General features: G+C 48.1%; 30 non-coding genes across 30 annotated transcripts in view; 14 read left to right on the top strand and 16 right to left on the bottom strand.

Moving 5' to 3' along the window:
• The window catches only part of Trnaq-uug (transfer RNA glutamine (anticodon UUG)), a 72-nt gene extending 62 nt beyond the window's left edge, over window positions 1-10 (bottom strand). The window contains exon 1 of the tRNA in view: window positions 1-10. This exon is cut by the window's left edge and continues 62 nt beyond it. This is a non-coding gene — a tRNA (tRNA-Gln).
• A 557-nt stretch (window positions 11-567) lies between these two features.
• Trnap-ugg (transfer RNA proline (anticodon UGG)) lies at window positions 568-639 on the top strand. The gene has a single exon. It is a non-coding gene; the product is annotated as a tRNA-Pro (tRNA).
• Window positions 640-1,146: 507 nt separating this feature from the next.
• Window positions 1,147-1,218, bottom strand: Trnaq-uug (transfer RNA glutamine (anticodon UUG)). The gene has a single exon. It is a non-coding gene; the product is annotated as a tRNA-Gln (tRNA).
• Window positions 1,219-1,775: 557 nt separating this feature from the next.
• Window positions 1,776-1,847, top strand: Trnap-ugg (transfer RNA proline (anticodon UGG)). Its single transcript has one exon. It is a non-coding gene; the product is annotated as a tRNA-Pro (tRNA).
• Window positions 1,848-2,354: 507 nt separating this feature from the next.
• Trnaq-uug (transfer RNA glutamine (anticodon UUG)) lies at window positions 2,355-2,426 on the bottom strand. The gene has a single exon. It is a non-coding gene; the product is annotated as a tRNA-Gln (tRNA).
• A 557-nt stretch (window positions 2,427-2,983) lies between these two features.
• Trnap-ugg (transfer RNA proline (anticodon UGG)) lies at window positions 2,984-3,055 on the top strand. The gene has a single exon. It is a non-coding gene; the product is annotated as a tRNA-Pro (tRNA).
• A 507-nt stretch (window positions 3,056-3,562) lies between these two features.
• Window positions 3,563-3,634, bottom strand: Trnaq-uug (transfer RNA glutamine (anticodon UUG)). The gene has a single exon. It is a non-coding gene; the product is annotated as a tRNA-Gln (tRNA).
• A 557-nt stretch (window positions 3,635-4,191) lies between these two features.
• Window positions 4,192-4,263, top strand: Trnap-ugg (transfer RNA proline (anticodon UGG)). Its single transcript has one exon. It is a non-coding gene; the product is annotated as a tRNA-Pro (tRNA).
• Window positions 4,264-4,770: 507 nt separating this feature from the next.
• On the bottom strand, window positions 4,771-4,842 carry Trnaq-uug (transfer RNA glutamine (anticodon UUG)). The gene has a single exon. It is a non-coding gene; the product is annotated as a tRNA-Gln (tRNA).
• Window positions 4,843-5,399: 557 nt separating this feature from the next.
• Window positions 5,400-5,471, top strand: Trnap-ugg (transfer RNA proline (anticodon UGG)). The gene has a single exon. It is a non-coding gene; the product is annotated as a tRNA-Pro (tRNA).
• A 507-nt stretch (window positions 5,472-5,978) lies between these two features.
• Window positions 5,979-6,050, bottom strand: Trnaq-uug (transfer RNA glutamine (anticodon UUG)). Its single transcript has one exon. It is a non-coding gene; the product is annotated as a tRNA-Gln (tRNA).
• Window positions 6,051-6,607: 557 nt separating this feature from the next.
• On the top strand, window positions 6,608-6,679 carry Trnap-ugg (transfer RNA proline (anticodon UGG)). Its single transcript has one exon. It is a non-coding gene; the product is annotated as a tRNA-Pro (tRNA).
• Window positions 6,680-7,186: 507 nt separating this feature from the next.
• On the bottom strand, window positions 7,187-7,258 carry Trnaq-uug (transfer RNA glutamine (anticodon UUG)). Its single transcript has one exon. It is a non-coding gene; the product is annotated as a tRNA-Gln (tRNA).
• A 557-nt stretch (window positions 7,259-7,815) lies between these two features.
• Trnap-ugg (transfer RNA proline (anticodon UGG)) lies at window positions 7,816-7,887 on the top strand. Its single transcript has one exon. It is a non-coding gene; the product is annotated as a tRNA-Pro (tRNA).
• A 507-nt stretch (window positions 7,888-8,394) lies between these two features.
• Window positions 8,395-8,466, bottom strand: Trnaq-uug (transfer RNA glutamine (anticodon UUG)). Its single transcript has one exon. It is a non-coding gene; the product is annotated as a tRNA-Gln (tRNA).
• A 557-nt stretch (window positions 8,467-9,023) lies between these two features.
• Window positions 9,024-9,095, top strand: Trnap-ugg (transfer RNA proline (anticodon UGG)). Its single transcript has one exon. It is a non-coding gene; the product is annotated as a tRNA-Pro (tRNA).
• A 507-nt stretch (window positions 9,096-9,602) lies between these two features.
• Window positions 9,603-9,674, bottom strand: Trnaq-uug (transfer RNA glutamine (anticodon UUG)). Its single transcript has one exon. It is a non-coding gene; the product is annotated as a tRNA-Gln (tRNA).
• Window positions 9,675-10,231: 557 nt separating this feature from the next.
• Window positions 10,232-10,303, top strand: Trnap-ugg (transfer RNA proline (anticodon UGG)). Its single transcript has one exon. It is a non-coding gene; the product is annotated as a tRNA-Pro (tRNA).
• Window positions 10,304-10,810: 507 nt separating this feature from the next.
• On the bottom strand, window positions 10,811-10,882 carry Trnaq-uug (transfer RNA glutamine (anticodon UUG)). The gene has a single exon. It is a non-coding gene; the product is annotated as a tRNA-Gln (tRNA).
• Window positions 10,883-11,439: 557 nt separating this feature from the next.
• Trnap-ugg (transfer RNA proline (anticodon UGG)) lies at window positions 11,440-11,511 on the top strand. The gene has a single exon. It is a non-coding gene; the product is annotated as a tRNA-Pro (tRNA).
• Window positions 11,512-12,018: 507 nt separating this feature from the next.
• On the bottom strand, window positions 12,019-12,090 carry Trnaq-uug (transfer RNA glutamine (anticodon UUG)). The gene has a single exon. It is a non-coding gene; the product is annotated as a tRNA-Gln (tRNA).
• Window positions 12,091-12,647: 557 nt separating this feature from the next.
• Trnap-ugg (transfer RNA proline (anticodon UGG)) lies at window positions 12,648-12,719 on the top strand. Its single transcript has one exon. It is a non-coding gene; the product is annotated as a tRNA-Pro (tRNA).
• A 507-nt stretch (window positions 12,720-13,226) lies between these two features.
• Trnaq-uug (transfer RNA glutamine (anticodon UUG)) lies at window positions 13,227-13,298 on the bottom strand. The gene has a single exon. It is a non-coding gene; the product is annotated as a tRNA-Gln (tRNA).
• Window positions 13,299-13,517: 219 nt separating this feature from the next.
• On the bottom strand, window positions 13,518-13,589 carry Trnaq-uug (transfer RNA glutamine (anticodon UUG)). The gene has a single exon. It is a non-coding gene; the product is annotated as a tRNA-Gln (tRNA).
• Window positions 13,590-14,146: 557 nt separating this feature from the next.
• Trnap-ugg (transfer RNA proline (anticodon UGG)) lies at window positions 14,147-14,218 on the top strand. The gene has a single exon. It is a non-coding gene; the product is annotated as a tRNA-Pro (tRNA).
• A 507-nt stretch (window positions 14,219-14,725) lies between these two features.
• Trnaq-uug (transfer RNA glutamine (anticodon UUG)) lies at window positions 14,726-14,797 on the bottom strand. The gene has a single exon. It is a non-coding gene; the product is annotated as a tRNA-Gln (tRNA).
• Window positions 14,798-15,354: 557 nt separating this feature from the next.
• Window positions 15,355-15,426, top strand: Trnap-ugg (transfer RNA proline (anticodon UGG)). Its single transcript has one exon. It is a non-coding gene; the product is annotated as a tRNA-Pro (tRNA).
• A 507-nt stretch (window positions 15,427-15,933) lies between these two features.
• On the bottom strand, window positions 15,934-16,005 carry Trnaq-uug (transfer RNA glutamine (anticodon UUG)). The gene has a single exon. It is a non-coding gene; the product is annotated as a tRNA-Gln (tRNA).
• A 557-nt stretch (window positions 16,006-16,562) lies between these two features.
• Trnap-ugg (transfer RNA proline (anticodon UGG)) lies at window positions 16,563-16,634 on the top strand. The gene has a single exon. It is a non-coding gene; the product is annotated as a tRNA-Pro (tRNA).
• A 507-nt stretch (window positions 16,635-17,141) lies between these two features.
• On the bottom strand, window positions 17,142-17,213 carry Trnaq-uug (transfer RNA glutamine (anticodon UUG)). The gene has a single exon. It is a non-coding gene; the product is annotated as a tRNA-Gln (tRNA).
• Between the last annotated feature and the right edge of the window lie 287 nt (window positions 17,214-17,500).

Here is a 17,500-nt window from a genome sequence, read left to right as displayed (position 1 = left end):
CCATGGAACCGGATGCCTGTAATGCTCTTAAATTCAGTGGTATCATGTAATTAAGCCCATAAGATGCGATGTCATTACACGTATGGTCCTCAGGAAGTGTTTGCGTGGCTAATGAAGCAACCAAGTAGGCTGGAAGTGGAAGGAGCACCTTCGAATGTAGCGAGAATTCTTGCCAGTATTCGTACATGAAGTGACGTCGAAGGATCAGGTAATCAAAATCGCGAAACAGCCACTTTCGTATGGCGGATGCTTTGTGCTGGAAGCAGCCTAGCTATGAAAACAGCTATGGACACAGCGTACTGTCGAAAACTGCGTGCTGACACAGAACGCTACGTAGTGGGCGGATTGTTCGTGACACGATAACATTTGCACTACACACGGTCGAAATACTGTCACACAACTCAAGCAGCTCTTTCAGCATTCACATACACTGGTGTTCAGCACAGCGCATGTTGTAGGTGTCAGATTAAGAAACCTCTTTGAGAATATGGTCCAGCTAGGATGCTGCAAGTAGCAAGTGCGGCAAGATCTCAGTAGGTGGCGGGGTGCAGACTTGCTTACTTGTGCGGCCTGTTGGTCTAGGGGTATGATTCCTGCTTTGGGTGCAGGAGGTCCCGGGTTCAAATCCCGGACAGGCCCTTCTTTTCACTTTCGCGACAACCCAGCACTACGATAAACTTGCGAGTCTCTGAAAGTAAGCCATGCAGCAGGACAAACTGCATGTCGGGCCACCGGCCCATGAGACTCTCAGGTGCGTCTTATGGAAAGCAATCTACGTGGCAGGATTAAGCCGTCTCCGCTTACTTATATCTATACGTAAAGACTGGCACGTACAACGATTCTATTCGTTCCCCAGGAACTAGTACATCGCATGCAAGTTTGGTAAATGCATGCGCATGCAGCACCCAAAACGGTGAGATGTCTTTCCTGCGGGGAGGAACAGCTGAGGTCGTCTTCTCGCAGTTGAACCCCTTACGTCCCGTTATTAATCCTAGTAGCAAAAGCATAAGCATTTGGAGCGCTCCCCATTCACGTGTGGACTGCTATTAACATTTTGCATTTCATGATCCTAGTTAAATTTCTGCATATACAATTCCAACCACCGGCTCGTACACATTTCTAGAAACGATCGCAAAACACAGCGTCAGGTTCCACCGAGACTCGAACTCGGATCGCTGGATTCAAAGTCCAGAGTGCTAACCATTACACCATGGAACCGGATGCCTGTAGCGCTCTTAAATTCAGTGGTATCATGTAATTAAGCCCATAAGATGCGATGTCATTACACGTATGGTCCTCAGGAAGTGTTTGCGTGGCTAATGAAGCAACCAAGTAGGCTGGAAGTGGAAGGAGCACCTTCGAATGTAGCGAGAATTCTTGCCAGTATTCGTACATGAAGTGATGTCGAAGGATCAGGTAATCAAAATCGCGAAACAGCCACTTTCGTATGGCGGATGCTTTGTGCTGGAAGCAGCCTAGCTATGAAAACAGCTGTGGACACAGAGTACTGTCGAAAACTGCGTGCTGACACAGAACGCTACGTAGTGGGCGGATTGTTCGTGACACGATAACATTTGCACTACACACGGTCGAAATACTGTCACACAACTCAAGCAGCTCTTTCAGGATTCACATACACTGGTGTTCAGCACAGCGCATGTTGTAGGTGTCAGATTAAGAAACCTCTTTGAGAATATGGTCCAGCTAGGATGCTGCAAGTAGCAAGTGCGGCAAGATCTCAGTAGGTGGCGGGGTGCAGACTTGCTTACTTGTGCGGCCTGTTGGTCTAGGGGTATGATTCCTGCTTTGGGTGCAGGAGGTCCCGGGTTCAAATCCCGGACAGGCCCTACTTTTCACTTTCGCGACAACCCAGCACTACGATAAACTTGCGAGTCTCTGAAAGTAAGCCATGCAGCAGGACAAACTGCATGTCGGGCCACCGGCCCATGAGACTCTCAGGTGCGTCTTATGGAAAGCAATCTACGTGGCAGGATTAAGCCGTCTCCGCTTACTTATATCTATACGTAAAGACTGGCACGTACAACGATTCTATTCGTTCCCCAGGAACTAGTACATCGCATGCAAGTTTGGTAAATGCATGCGCATGCAGCACCCAAAACGGTGAGATGTCTTTCCTGCGGGGAGGAACAGCTGAGGTCGTCTTCTCGCAGTTGAACCCCTTACGTCCCGTTATTAATCCTAGTAGCAAAAGCATAAGCATTTGGAGCGCTCCCCATTCACGTGTGAACTGCTATTAACATTTTGCATTTCATGATCCTAGTTAAATTTCTGCATATACAATTCCAACCACCGGCTCGTACACATTTCTAGAAACGATCGCAAAACACAGCGTCAGGTTCCACCGAGACTCGAACTCGGATCGCTGGATTCAAAGTCCAGAGTGCTAACCATTACACCATGGAACCGGATGCCTGTAGCGCTCTTAAATTCAGTGGTATCATGTAATTAAGCCCATAAGATGCGATGTCTTTACACGTATGGTCCTCAGGAAGTGTTTGCGTGGCTAATGAAGCAACCAAGTAGGCTGGAAGTGGAAGGAGCACCTTCGAATGTAGCGAGAATTCTTGCCAGTATTCGTACATGAAGTGATGTCGAAGGATCAGGTAATCAAAATCGCGAAACAGCCACTTTCGTATGGCGGATGCTTTGTGCTGGAAGCAGCCTAGCTATGAAAACAGCTGTGGACACAGAGTACTGTCGAAAACTGCGTGCTGACACAGAACGCTACGTAGTGGGCGGATTGTTCGTGACACGATAACATTTGCACTACACACGGTCGAAATACTGTCACACAACTCAAGCAGCTCTTTCAGGATTCACATACACTGGTGTTCAGCACAGCGCATGTTGTAGGTGTCAGATTAAGAAACCTCTTTGAGAATATGGTCCAGCTAGGATGCTGCAAGTAGCAAGTGCGGCAAGATCTCAGTAGGTGGCGGGGTGCAGACTTGCTTATTTGTGCGGCCTGTTGGTCTAGGGGTATGATTCCTGCTTTGGGTGCAAAAGGTCCCGGGTTCAAATCCCGGACAGGCCCTACTTTTCACTTTCGCGACAACCCAGCACTACGATAAACTTGCGAGTCTCTGAAAGTAAGCCATGCAGCAGGACAAACTGCATGTCGGGCCACCGGCCCATGAGACTCTCAGGTGCGTCTTATGGAAAGCAATCTACGTGGCAGGATTAAGCCGTCTCCGCTTACTTATATCTATACGTAAAGACTGGCACGTACAACGATTCTATTCGTTCCCCAGGAACTAGTACATCGCATGCAAGTTTGGTAAATGCATGCGCATGCAGCACCCAAAACGGTGAGATGTCTTTCCTGCGGGGAGGAACAGCTGAGGTCGTCTTCTCGCAGTTGAACCCCTTACGTCCCGTTATTAATCCTAGTAGCAAAAGCATAAGCATTTGGAGCGCTCCCCATTCACGTGTGGACTGCTATTAACATTTTGCATTTCATGATCCTAGTTAAATTTCTGCATATACAATTCCAACCACCGGCTCGTACACATTTCTAGAAACGATCGCAAAACACAGCGTCAGGTTCCACCGAGACTCGAACTCGGATCGCTGGATTCAAAGTCCAGAGTGCTAACCATTACACCATGGAACCGGATGCCTGTAGTGCTCTTAAATTCAGTGGTATCATGTAATTAAGCCCATAAGATGCGATGTCATTACACGTATGGTCCTCAGGAAGTGTTTGCGTGGCTAATGAAGCAACCAAGTAGGCTGGAAGTGGAAGGAGCACCTTCGAATGTAGCGAGAATTCTTGCCAGTATTCGTACATGAAGTGATGTCGAAGGATCAGGTAATCAAAATCGCGAAACAGCCACTTTCGTATGGCGGATGCTTTGTGCTGGAAGCAGCCTAGCTATGAAAACAGCTATGGACACAGCGTACTGTCGAAAACTGCGTGCTGACACAGAACGCTACGTAGTGGGCGGATTGTTCGTGACACGATAACATTTGCACTACACACGGTCGAAATACTGTCACACAACTCAAGCAGCTCTTTCAGCATTCACATACACTGGTGTTCAGCACAGCGCATGTTGTAGGTGTCAGATTAAGAAACCTCTTTGAGAATATGGTCCAGCTAGGATGCTGCAAGTAGCAAGTGCGGCAAGATCTCAGTAGGTGGCGGGGTGCAGACTTGCTTACTTGTGCGGCCTGTTGGTCTAGGGGTATGATTCCTGCTTTGGGTGCAGGAGGTCCCGGGTTCAAATCCCGGACAGGCCCTTCTTTTCACTTTCGCGACAACCCAGCACTACGATAAACTTGCGAGTCTCTGAAAGTAAGCCATGCAGCAGGACAAACTGCATGTCGGGCCACCGGCCCATGAGACTCTCAGGTGCGTCTTATGGAAAGCAATCTACGTGGCAGGATTAAGCCGTCTCCGCTTACTTATATCTATACGTAAAGACTGGCACGTACAACGATTCTATTCGTTCCCCAGGAACTAGTACATCGCATGCAAGTTTGGTAAATGCATGCGCATGCAGCACCCAAAACGGTGAGATGTCTTTCCTGCGGGGAGGAACAGCTGAGGTCGTCTTCTCGCAGTTGAACCCCTTACGTCCCGTTATTAATCCTAGTAGCAAAAGCATAAGCATTTGGAGCGCTCCCCATTCACGTGTGGACTGCTATTAACATTTTGCATTTCATGATCCTAGTTAAATTTCTGCATATACAATTCCAACCACCGGCTCGTACACATTTCTAGAAACGATCGCAAAACACAGCGTCAGGTTCCACCGAGACTCGAACTCGGATCGCTGGATTCAAAGTCCAGAGTGCTAACCATTACACCATGGAACCGGATGCCTGTAGCGCTCTTAAATTCAGTGGTATCATGTAATTAAGCCCATAAGATGCGATGTCATTACACGTATGGTCCTCAGGAAGTGTTTGCGTGGCTAATGAAGCAACCAAGTAGGCTGGAAGTGGAAGGAGCACCTTCGAATGTAGCGAGAATTCTTGCCAGTATTCGTACATGAAGTGATGTCGAAGGATCAGGTAATCAAAATCGCGAAACAGCCACTTTCGTATGGCGGATGCTTTGTGCTGGAAGCAGCCTAGCTATGAAAACAGCTATGGACACAGAGTACTGTCGAAAACTGCGTGCTGACACAGAACGCTACGTAGTGGGCGGATTGTTCGTGACACGATAACATTTGCACTACACACGGTCGAAATACTGTCACACAACTCAAGCAGCTCTTTCAGCATTCACATACACTGGTGTTCAGCACAGCGCATGTTGTAGGTGTCAGATTAAGAAACCTCTTTGAGAATATGGTCCAGCTAGGATGCTGCAAGTAGCAAGTGCGGCAAGATCTCAGTAGGTGGCGGGGTGCAGACTTGCTTACTTGTGCGGCCTGTTGGTCTAGGGGTATGATTCCTGCTTTGGGTGCAGGAGGTCCCGGGTTCAAATCCCGGACAGGCCCTTCTTTTCACTTTCGCGACAACCCAGCACTACGATAAACTTGCGAGTCTCTGAAAGTAAGCCATGCAGCAGGACAAACTGCATGTCGGGCCACCGGCCCATGAGACTCTCAGGTGCGTCTTATGGAAAGCAATCTACGTGGCAGGATTAAGCCGTCTCCGCTTACTTATATCTATACGTAAAGACTGGCACGTACAACGATTCTATTCGTTCCCCAGGAACTAGTACATCGCATGCAAGTTTGGTAAATGCATGCGCATGCAGCACCCAAAACGGTGAGATGTCTTTCCTGCGGGGAGGAACAGCTGAGGTCGTCTTCTCGCAGTTGAACCCCTTACGTCCCGTTATTAATCCTAGTAGCAAAAGCATAAGCATTTGGAGCGCTCCCCATTCACGTGTGGACTGCTATTAACATTTTGCATTTCATGATCCTAGTTAAATTTCTGCATATACAATTCCAACCACCGGCTCGTACACATTTCTAGAAACGATCGCAAAACACAGCGTCAGGTTCCACCGAGACTCGAACTCGGATCGCTGGATTCAAAGTCCAGAGTGCTAACCATTACACCATGGAACCGGATGCCTGTAGCGCTCTTAAATTCAGTGGTATCATGTAATTAAGCCCATAAGATGCGATGTCATTACACGTATGGTCCTCAGGAAGTGTTTGCGTGGCTAATGAAGCAACCAAGTAGGCTAGAAGTGGAAGGAGCACCTTCGAATGTAGCGAGAATTCTTGCCAGTATTCGTACATGAAGTGATGTCGAAGGATCAGGTAATCAAAATCGCGAAACAGCCACTTTCGTATGGCGGATGCTTTGTGCTGGAAGCAGCCTAGCTATGAAAACAGCTATGGACACAGAGTACTGTCGAAAACTGCGTGCTGACACAGAACGCTACGTAGTGGGCGGATTGTTCGTGACACGATAACATTTGCACTACACACGGTCGAAATACTGTCACACAACTCAAGCAGCTCTTTCAGCATTCACATACACTGGTGTTCAGCACAGCGCATGTTGTAGGTGTCAGATTAAGAAACCTCTTTGAGAATATGGTCCAGCTAGGATGCTGCAAGTAGCAAGTGCGGCAAGATCTCAGTAGGTGGCGCGGTGCAGACTTGCTTACTTGTGCGGCCTGTTGGTCTAGGGGTATGATTTCTGCTTTGGGTGCAGGAGGTCCCGGGTTCAAATCCCGGACAGGCCCTACTTTTCACTTTCGCGACAACCCAGCACTACGATAAACTTGCGAGTCTCTGAAAGTAAGCCATGCAGCAGGACAAACTGCATGTCGGGCCACCGGCCCATGAGACTCTCAGGTGCGTCTTATGGAAAGCAATCTACGTGGCAGGATTAAGCCGTCTCCGCTTACTTATATCTATACGTATAGACTGGCACGTACAACGATTCTATTCGTTCCCCAGGAACTAGTACATCGCATGCAAGTTTGGTAAATGCATGCGCATGCAGCACCCAAAACGGTGAGATGTCTTTCCTGCGGGGAGGAACAGCTGAGGTCGTCTTCTCGCAGTTGAACCCCTTACGTCCCGTTATTAATCCTAGTAGCAAAAGCATAAGCATTTGGAGCGCTCCCCATTCACGTGTGGACTGCTATTAACATTTTGCATTTCATGATCCTAGTTAAATTTCTGCATATACAATTCCAACCACCGGCTCGTACACATTTCTAGAAACGATCGCAAAACACAGCGTCAGGTTCCACCGAGACTCGAACTCGGATCGCTGGATTCAAAGTCCAGAGTGCTAACCATTACACCATGGAACCGGATGCCTGTAGCGCTCTTAAATTCAGTGGTATCATGTAATTAAGCCCATAAGATGCGATGTCATTACACGTATGGTCCTCAGGAAGTGTTTGCGTGGCTAATGAAGCAACCAAGTAGGCAGGAAGTGGAAGGAGCACCTTCGAATGTAGCGAGAATTCTTGCCAGTATTCGTACATGAAGTGATGTCGAAGGATCAGGTAATCAAAATCGCGAAACAGCCACTTTCGTATGGCGGATGCTTTGTGCTGGAAGCAGCCTAGCTATGAAAACAGCTATGGACACAGAGTACTGTCGAAAACTGCGTGCTGACACAGAACGCTACGTAGTGGGCGGATTGTTCGTGACACGATAACATTTGCACGACACACGGTCGAAATACTGTCACACAACTCAAGCAGCTCTTTCAGCATTCACATACACTGGTGTTCAGCACAGCGCATGTTGTAGGTGTCAGATTAAGAAACCTCTTTGAGAATATGGTCCAGCTAGGATGCTGCAAGTAGCAAGTGCGGCAAGATCTCAGTAGGTGGCGCGGTGCAGACTTGCTTACTTGCGCGGCCTGTTGGTCTAGGGGTATGATTCCTGCTTTGGGTGCAGGAGGTCCCGGGTACAAATCCCGGACAGGCCCTACTTTTCACTTTCGCGACAACCCAGCACTACGATAAACTTGCGAGTCTCTGAAAGTAAGCCATGCAGCAGGACAAACTGCATGTCGGGCCACCGGCCCATGAGACTCTCAGGTGCGTCTTATGGAAAGCAATCTACGTGGCAGGATTAAGCCGTCTCCGCTTACTTATATCTATACGTAAAGACTGGCACGTACAACGATTCTATTCGTTCCCCAGGAACTAGTACATCGCATGCAAGTTTGGTAAATGCATGCGCATGCAGCACCCAAAACGGTGAGATGTCTTTCCTGCGGGGAAGAACAGCTGAGGTCGTCTTCTCGCAGTTGAACCCCTTACGTCCCGTTATTAATCCTAGTAGCAAAAGCATAAGCATTTGGAGCGCTCCCCATTCACGTGTGGACTGCTATTAACATTTTGCATTTCATGATCCTAGTTAAATTTCTGCATATACAATTCCAACCACCGGCTCGTACACATTTCTAGAAACGATCGCAAAACACAGCGTCAGGTTCCACCGAGACTCGAACTCGGATCGCTGGATTCAAAGTCCAGAGTGCTAACCATTACACCATGGAACCGGATGCCTGTAGCGCTCTTAAATTCAGTGGTATCATGTAATTAAGCCCATAAGATGCGATGTCATTACACGTATGGTCCTCAGGAAGTGTTTGCGTGGCTAATGAAGCAACCAAGTAGGCTGGAAGTGGAAGGAGCACCTTCGAATGTAGCGAGAATTCTTGCCAGTATTCGTACATGAAGTGATGTCGAAGGATCAGGTAATCAAAATCGCGAAACAGCCACTTTCGTATGGCGGATGCTTTGTGCTGGAAGCAGCCTAGCTATGAAAACAGCTATGGACACAGAGTACTGTCGAAAACTGCGTGCTGACACAGAACGCTACGTAGTGGGCGGATTGTTCGTGACACGATAACATTTGCACTACACACGGTCGAAATACTGTCACACAACTCAAGCAGCTCTTTCAGCATTCACATACACTGGTGTTCAGCACAGCGCATGTTGTAGGTGTCAGATTAAGAAACCTCTTTGAGAATATGGTCCAGCTAGGATGCTGCAAGTAGCAAGTGCGGCAAGATCTCAGTAGGTGGCGGGGTGCAGACTTGCTTACTTGTGCGGCCTGTTGGTCTAGGGGTATGATTCCTGCTTTGGGTGCAGGAGGTCCCGGGTTCAAATCCCGGACAGGCCCTTCTTTTCACTTTCGCGACAACCCAGCACTACGATAAACTTGCGAGTCTCTGAAAGTAAGCCATGCAGCAGGACAAACTGCATGTCGGGCCACCGGCCCATGAGACTCTCAGGTGCGTCTTATGGAAAGCAATCTACGTGGCAGGATTAAGCCGTCTCCGCTTACTTATATCTATACGTAAAGACTGGCACGTACAACGATTCTATTCGTTCCCCAGGAACTAGTACATCGCATGCAAGTTTGGTAAATGCATGCGCATGCAGCACCCAAAACGGTGAGATGTCTTTCCTGCGGGGAGGAACAGCTGAGGTCGTCTTCTCGCAGTTGAACCCCTTACGTCCCGTTATTAATCCTAGTAGCAAAAGCATAAGCATTTGGAGCGCTCCCCATTCACGTGTGGACTGCTATTAACATTTTGCATTTCATGATCCTAGTTAAATTTCTGCATATACAATTCCAACCACCGGCTCGTACACATTTCTAGAAACGATCGCAAAACACAGCGTCAGGTTCCACCGAGACTCGAACTCGGATCGCTGGATTCAAAGTCCAGAGTGCTAACCATTACACCATGGAACCGGATGCCTGTAGCGCTCTTAAATTCAGTGGTATCATGTAATTAAGCCCATAAGATGCGATGTCACTACACGTATGGTCCTCAGGAAGTGTTTGCGTGGCTAATGAAGCAACCAAGTGGGCTGGAAGTGGAAGGAGCACCTTCGAATGTAGCGAGAATTCTTGCCAGTATTCGTACATGAAGTGATGTCGAAGGATCAGGTAATCAAAATCGCGAAACAGCCACTTTCGTATGGCGGATGCTTTGTGCTGGAAGCAGCCTAGCTATGAAAACAGCTATGGACACAGAGTACTGTCGAAAACTGCGTGCTGACACAGAACGCTACGTAGTGGGCGGATTGTTCGTGACACGATAACATTTGCACGACACACGGTCGAAATACTGTCACACAACTCAAGCAGCTCTTTCAGCATTCACATACACTGGTGTTCAGCACAGCGCATGTTGTAGGTGTCAGATTAAGAAACCTCTTTGAGAATATGGTCCAGCTAGGATGCTGCAAGTAGCAAGTGCGGCAAGATCTCAGTAGGTGGCGCGGTGCAGACTTGCTTACTTGCGCGGCCTGTTGGTCTAGGGGTATGATTCCTTCTTTGGGTGCAGGAGGTCCCGGGTTCAAATCCCGGACAGGCCCTACTTTTCACTTTCGCGACAACCCAGCACTACGATAAACTTGCGAGTCTCTGAAAGTAAGCCATGCAGCAGGACAAACTGCATGTCGGGCCACCGGCCCATGAGACTCTCAGGTGCGTCTTATGGAAAGCAATCTACGTGGCAGGATTAAGCCGTCTCCGCTTACTTATATCTATACGTAAAGACTGGCACGTACAACGATTCTATTCGTTCCCCAGGAACTAGTACATCGCATGCAAGTTTGGTAAATGCATTCGCATGCAGCACCCAAAACGGTGAGATGTCTTTCCTGCGGGGAGGAACAGCTGAGGTCGTCTTCTCGCAGTTGAACCCCTTACGTCCCGTTATTAATCCTAGTAGCAAAAGCATAAGCATTTGGAGCGCTCCCCATTCACGTGTGGACTGCTATTAACATTTTGCATTTCATGATCCTAGTTAAATTTCTGCATATACAATTCCAACCACCGGCTCGTACACATTTCTAGAAACGATCGCAAAACACAGCGTCAGGTTCCACCGAGACTCGAACTCGGATCGCTGGATTCAAAGTCCAGAGTGCTAACCATTACACCATGGAACCGGATGCCTGTAGCGCTCTTAAATTCAGTGGTATCATGTAATTAAGCCCATAAGATGCGATGTCATTACACGTATGGTCCTCAGGAAGTGTTTGCGTGGCTAATGAAGCAACCAAGTAGGCTGGAAGTGGAAGGAGCACCTTCGAATGTAGCGAGAATTCTTGCCAGTATTCGTACATGAAGTGATGTCGAAGGATCAGGTAATCAAAATCGCGAAACAGCCACTTTCGTATGGCGGATGCTTTGTGCTGGAAGCAGCCTAGCTATGAAAACAGCTATGGACACAGAGTACTGTCGAAAACTGCGTGCTGACACAGAACGCTACGTAGTGGGCGGATTGTTCGTGACACGATAACATTTGCACTACACACGGTCGAAATACTGTCACACAACTCAAGCAGCTCTTTCAGCATTCACATACACTGGTGTTCAGCACAGCGCATGTTGTAGGTGTCAGATTAAGAAACCTCTTTGAGAATATGGTCCAGCTAGGATGCTGCAAGTAGCAAGTGCGGCAAGATCTCAGTAGGTGGCGGGGTGCAGACTTGCTTAATTGTGCGGCCTGTTGGTCTAGGGGTATGATTCCTGCTTTGGGTGCAGGAGGTCCCGGGTTCAAATCCCGGACAGGCCCTTCTTTTCACTTTCGCGACAACCCAGCACTACGATAAACTTGCGAGTCTCTGAAAGTAAGCCATGCAGCAGGACAAACTGCATGTCGGGCCACCGGCCCATGAGACTCTCAGGTGCGTCTTATGGAAAGCAATCTACGTGGCAGGATTAAGCCGTCTCCGCTTACTTATATCTATACGTAAAGACTGGCACGTACAACGATTCTATTCGTTCCCCAGGATCTAGTACATCGCATGCAAGTTTGGTAAATGCATGCGCATGCAGCACCCAAAACGGTGAGATGTCTTTCCTGCGGGGAGGAACAGCTGAGGTCGTCTTCTCGCAGTTGAACCCCTTACGTCCCGTTATTAATCCTAGTAGCAAAAGCATAAGCATTTGGAGCGCTCCCCATTCACGTGTGGACTGCTATTAACATTTTGCATTTCATGATCCTAGTTAAATTTCTGCATATACAATTCCAACCACCGGCTCGTACACATTTCTAGAAACGATCGCAAAACACAGCGTCAGGTTCCACCGAGACTCGAACTCGGATCGCTGGATTCAAAGTCCAGAGTGCTAACCATTACACCATGGAACCGGATGCCTGTAGCGCTCTTAAATTCAGTGGTATCATGTAATTAAGCCCATAAGATGCGATGTCATTACACGTATGGTCCTCAGGAAGTGTTTGCGTGGCTAATGAAGCAACCAAGTAGGCTGGAAGTGGAAGGAGCACCTTCGAATGTAGCGAGAATTCTTGCCAGTATTCGTACATGAAGTGATGTCGAAGGATCAGGTAATCAAAATCGCGAAACAGCCACTTTCGTATGGCGGATGCTTTGTGCTGGAAGCAGCCTAGCTATGAAAACAGCTATGGACACAGAGTACTGTCGAAAACTGCGTGCTGACACAGAACGCTACGTAGTGGGCGGATTGTTCGTGACACGATAACATTTGCACTACACACGGTCGAAATACTGTCACACAACTCAAGCAGCTCTTTCAGCATTCACATACACTGGTGTTCAGCACAGCGCATGTTGTAGGTGTCAGATTAAGAAACCTCTTTGAGAATATGGTCCAGCTAGGATGCTGCAAGTAGCAAGTGCGGCAAGATCTCAGTAGGTGGCGGGGTGCAGACTTGCTTACTTGTGCGGCCTGTTGGTCTAGGGGTATGATTCCTGCTTTGGGTGCAGGAGGTCCCGGGTTCAAATCCCGGACAGGCCCTTCTTTTCACTTTCGCGACAACCCAGCACTACGATAAACTTGCGAGTCTCTGAAAGTAAGCCATGCAGCAGGACAAACTGCATGTCGGGCCACCGGCCCATGAGACTCTCAGGTGCGTCTTATGGAAAGCAATCTACGTGGCAGGATTAAGCCGTCTCCGCTTACTTATATCTATACGTAAAGACTGGCACGTACAACGATTCTATTCGTTCCCCAGGAACTAGTACATCGCATGCAAGTTTGGTAAATGCATGCGCATGCAGCACCCAAAACGGTGAGATGTCTTTCCTGCGGGGAGGAACAGCTGAGGTCGTCTTCTCGCAGTTGAACCCCTTACGTCCCGTTATTAATCCTAGTAGCAAAAGCATAAGCATTTGGAGCGCTCCCCATTCACGTGTGGACTGCTATTAACATTTTGCATTTCATGATCCTAGTTAAATTTCTGCATATACAATTCCAACCACCGGCTCGTACACATTTCTAGAAACGATCGCAAAACACAGCGTCAGGTTCCACCGAGACTCGAACTCGGATCGCTGGATTCAAAGTCCAGAGTGCTAACCATTACACCATGGAACCGGATGCCTGTAGCGCTCTTAAATTCAGTGGTATCATGTAATTAAGCCCATAAGATGCGATGTCATTACACGTATAAGCATAAGCATTTGGAGCGCTCCCCATTCACGTGTGGACTGCTATTAACATTTTGCATTTCATGATCCTAGTTAAATTTCTGCATATACAATTCCAACCACCGGCTCGTACACATTTCTAGAAACGATCGCAAAACACAGCGTCAGGTTCCACCGAGACTCGAACTCGGATCGCTGGATTCAAAGTCCAGAGTGCTAACCATTACACCATGGAACCGGATGCCCGTAGCGCTCTTAAATTCAGTGGTATCATGTAATTAAGCCCATAAGATGCGATGTCATTACACGTATGGTCCTCAGGAAGTGTTTGCGTGGCTAATGAAGCAACCAAGTAGGCTGGAAGTGGAAGGAGCACCTTCGAATGTAGCGAGAATTCTTGCCAGTATTCGTACATGAAGTGATGTCGAAGGATCAGGTAATCAAAATCGCGAAACAGCCACTTTCGTATGGCGGATGCTTTGTGCTGGAAGCAGCCTAGCTATGAAAACAGCTATGGACACAGAGTACTGTCGAAAACTGCGTGCTGACACAGAACGCTACGTAGTGGGCGGATTGTTCGTGACACGATAACATTTGCACTACACACGGTCGAAATACTGTCACACAACTCAAGCAGCTCTTTCAGCATTCACATACACTGGTGTTCAGCACAGCGCATGTTGTAGGTGTCAGATTAAGAAACCTCTTTGAGAATATGGTCCAGCTAGGATGCTGCAAGTAGCAAGTGCGGCAAGATCTCAGTAGGTGGCGGGGTGCAGACTTGCTTACTTGTGCGGCCTGTTGGTCTAGGGGTATGATTCCTGCTTTGGGTGCAGGAGGTCCCGGGTTCAAATCCCGGACAGGCCCTTCTTTTCACTTTCGCGACAACCCAGCACTACGATAAACTTGCGAGTCTCTGAAAGTAAGCCATGCAGCAGGACAAACTGCATGTCGGGCCACCGGCCCATGAGACTCTCAGGTGCGTCTTATGGAAAGCAATCTACGTGGCAGGATTAAGCCGTCTCCGCTTACTTATATCTATACGTAAAGACTGGCACGTACAACGATTCTATTCGTTCCCCAGGAACTAGTACATCGCATGCAAGTTTGGTAAATGCATGCGCATGCAGCACCCAAAACGGTGAGATGTCTTTCCTGCGGGGAGGAACAGCTGAGGTCGTCTTCTCGCAGTTGAACCCCTTACGTCCCGTTATTAATCCTAGTAGCAAAAGCATAAGCATTTGGAGCGCTCCCCATTCACGTGTGGACTGCTATTAACATTTTGCATTTCATGATCCTAGTTAAATTTCTGCATATACAATTCCAACCACCGGCTCGTACACATTTCTAGAAACGATCGCAAAACACAGCGTCAGGTTCCACCGAGACTCGAACTCGGATCGCTGGATTCAAAGTCCAGAGTGCTAACCATTACACCATGGAACCGGATGCCTGTAGCGCTCTTAAATTCAGTGGTATCATGTAATTAAGCCCATAAGATGCGATGTCATTACACGTATGGTCCTCAGGAAGTGTTTGCGTGGCTAATGAAGCAACCAAGTGGGCTGGAAGTGGAAGGAGCACCTTCGAATGTAGCGAGAATTCTTGCCAGTATTCGTACATGAAGTGATGTCGAAGGATCAGGTAATCAAAATCGCGAAACAGCCACTTTCGTATGGCGGATGCTTTGTGCTGGAAGCAGCCTAGCTATGAAAACAGCTATGGACACAGAGTACTGTCGAAAACTGCGTGCTGACACAGAACGCTACGTAGTGGGCGGATTGTTCGTGACACGATAACATTTGCACGACACACGGTCGAAATACTGTCACACAACTCAAGCAGCTCTTTCAGCATTCACATACACTGGTGTTCAGCACAGCGCATGTTGTAGGTGTCAGATTAAGAAACCTCTTTGAGAATATGGTCCAGCTAGGATGCTGCAAGTAGCAAGTGCGGCAAGATCTCAGTAGGTGGCGCGGTGCAGACTTGCTTACTTGCGCGGCCTGTTGGTCTAGGGGTATGATTCCTTCTTTGGGTGCAGGAGGTCCCGGGTTCAAATCCCGGACAGGCCCTACTTTTCACTTTCGCGACAACCCAGCACTACGATAAACTTGCGAGTCTCTGAAAGTAAGCCATGCAGCAGGACAAACTGCATGTCGGGCCACCGGCCCATGAGACTCTCAGGTGCGTCTTATGGAAAGCAATCTACGTGGCAGGATTAAGCCGTCTCCGCTTACTTATATCTATACGTAAAGACTGGCACGTACAACGATTCTATTCGTTCCCCAGGAACTAGTACATCGCATGCAAGTTTGGTAAATGCATTCGCATGCAGCACCCAAAACGGTGAGATGTCTTTCCTGCGGGGAGGAACAGCTGAGGTCGTCTTCTCGCAGTTGAACCCCTTACGTCCCGTTATTAATCCTAGTAGCAAAAGCATAAGCATTTGGAGCGCTCCCCATTCACGTGTGGACTGCTATTAACATTTTGCATTTCATGATCCTAGTTAAATTTCTGCATATACAATTCCAACCACCGGCTCGTACACATTTCTAGAAACGATCGCAAAACACAGCGTCAGGTTCCACCGAGACTCGAACTCGGATCGCTGGATTCAAAGTCCAGAGTGCTAACCATTACACCATGGAACCGGATGCCTGTAGCGCTCTTAAATTCAGTGGTATCATGTAATTAAGCCCATAAGATGCGATGTCATTACACGTATGGTCCTCAGGAAGTGTTTGCGTGGCTAATGAAGCAACCAAGTAGGCTGGAAGTGGAAGGAGCACCTTCGAATGTAGCGAGAATTCTTGCCAGTATTCGTACATGAAGTGATGTCGAAGGATCAGGTAATCAAAATCGCGAAACAGCCACTTTCGTATGGCGGATGCTTTGTGCTGGAAGCAGCCTAGCTATGAAAACAGCTATGGACACAGAGTACTGTCGAAAACTGCGTGCTGACACAGAACGCTACGTAGTGGGCGGATTGTTCGTGACACGATAACATTTGCACTACACACGGTCGAAATACTGTCACACAACTCAAGCAGCTCTTTCAGCATTCACATACACTGGTGTTCAGCACAGCGCATGTTGTAGGTGTCAGATTAAGAAACCTCTTTGAGAATATGGTCCAGCTAGGATGCTGCAAGTAGCAAGTGCGGCAAGATCTCAGTAGGTGGCGGGGTGCAGACTTGCTTAATTGTGCGGCCTGTTGGTCTAGGGGTATGATTCCTGCTTTGGGTGCAGGAGGTCCAGGGTTCAAATCCCGGACAGGCCCTACTTTTCACTTTCGCGACAACCCAGCACTACGATAAACTTGCGAGTCTCTGAAAGTAAGCCATGCAGCAGGACAAACTGCATGTCGGGCCACCGGCCCATGAGACTCTCAGGTGCGTCTTATGGAAAGCAATCTACGTGGCAGGATTAAGCCGTCTCCGCTTACTTATATCTATACGTAAAGACTGGCACGTACAACGATTCTATTCGTTCCCCAGGAACTAGTACATCGCATGCAAGTTTGGTAAATGCATGCGCATGCAGCACCCAAAACGGTGAGATGTCTTTCCTGCGGGGAGGAACAGCTGAGGTCGTCTTCTCGCAGTTGAACCCCTTACGTCCCGTTATTAATCCTAGTAGCAAAAGCATAAGCATTTGGAGCGCTCCCCATTCACGTGTGGACTGCTATTAACATTTTGCATTTCATGATCCTAGTTAAATTTCTGCATATACAATTCCAACCACCGGCTCGTACACATTTCTAGAAACGATCGCAAAACACAGCGTCAGGTTCCACCGAGACTCGAACTCGGATCGCTGGATTCAAAGTCCAGAGTGCTAACCATTACACCATGGAACCGGATGCCTGTAGCGCTCTTAAATTCAGTGGTATCATGTAATTAAGCCCATAAGATGCGATGTCATTACACGTATGGTCCTCAGGAAGTGTTTGCGTGGCTAATGAAGCAACCAAGTAGGCTGGAAGTGGAAGGAGCACCTTCGAATGTAGCGAGAATTCTTGCCAGTATTCGTACATGAAGTGATGTCGAAGGATCAGGTAATCAAAATCGCGAAACAGCCACTTTCGTATGGCGGATGCTTTGTGCTGGAAGCAGCCTAGCTATGAAAACAGCTATGGACACAGAG

Source organism: Schistocerca serialis, chromosome 2, assembly GCF_023864345.2.
Source record: "Schistocerca serialis cubense isolate TAMUIC-IGC-003099 chromosome 2, iqSchSeri2.2, whole genome shotgun sequence".
Taxonomy (NCBI): Eukaryota; Metazoa; Arthropoda; class Insecta; order Orthoptera; family Acrididae; genus Schistocerca; species Schistocerca serialis.
This window is presented reverse-complemented; position numbering and strand designations above follow the sequence as displayed.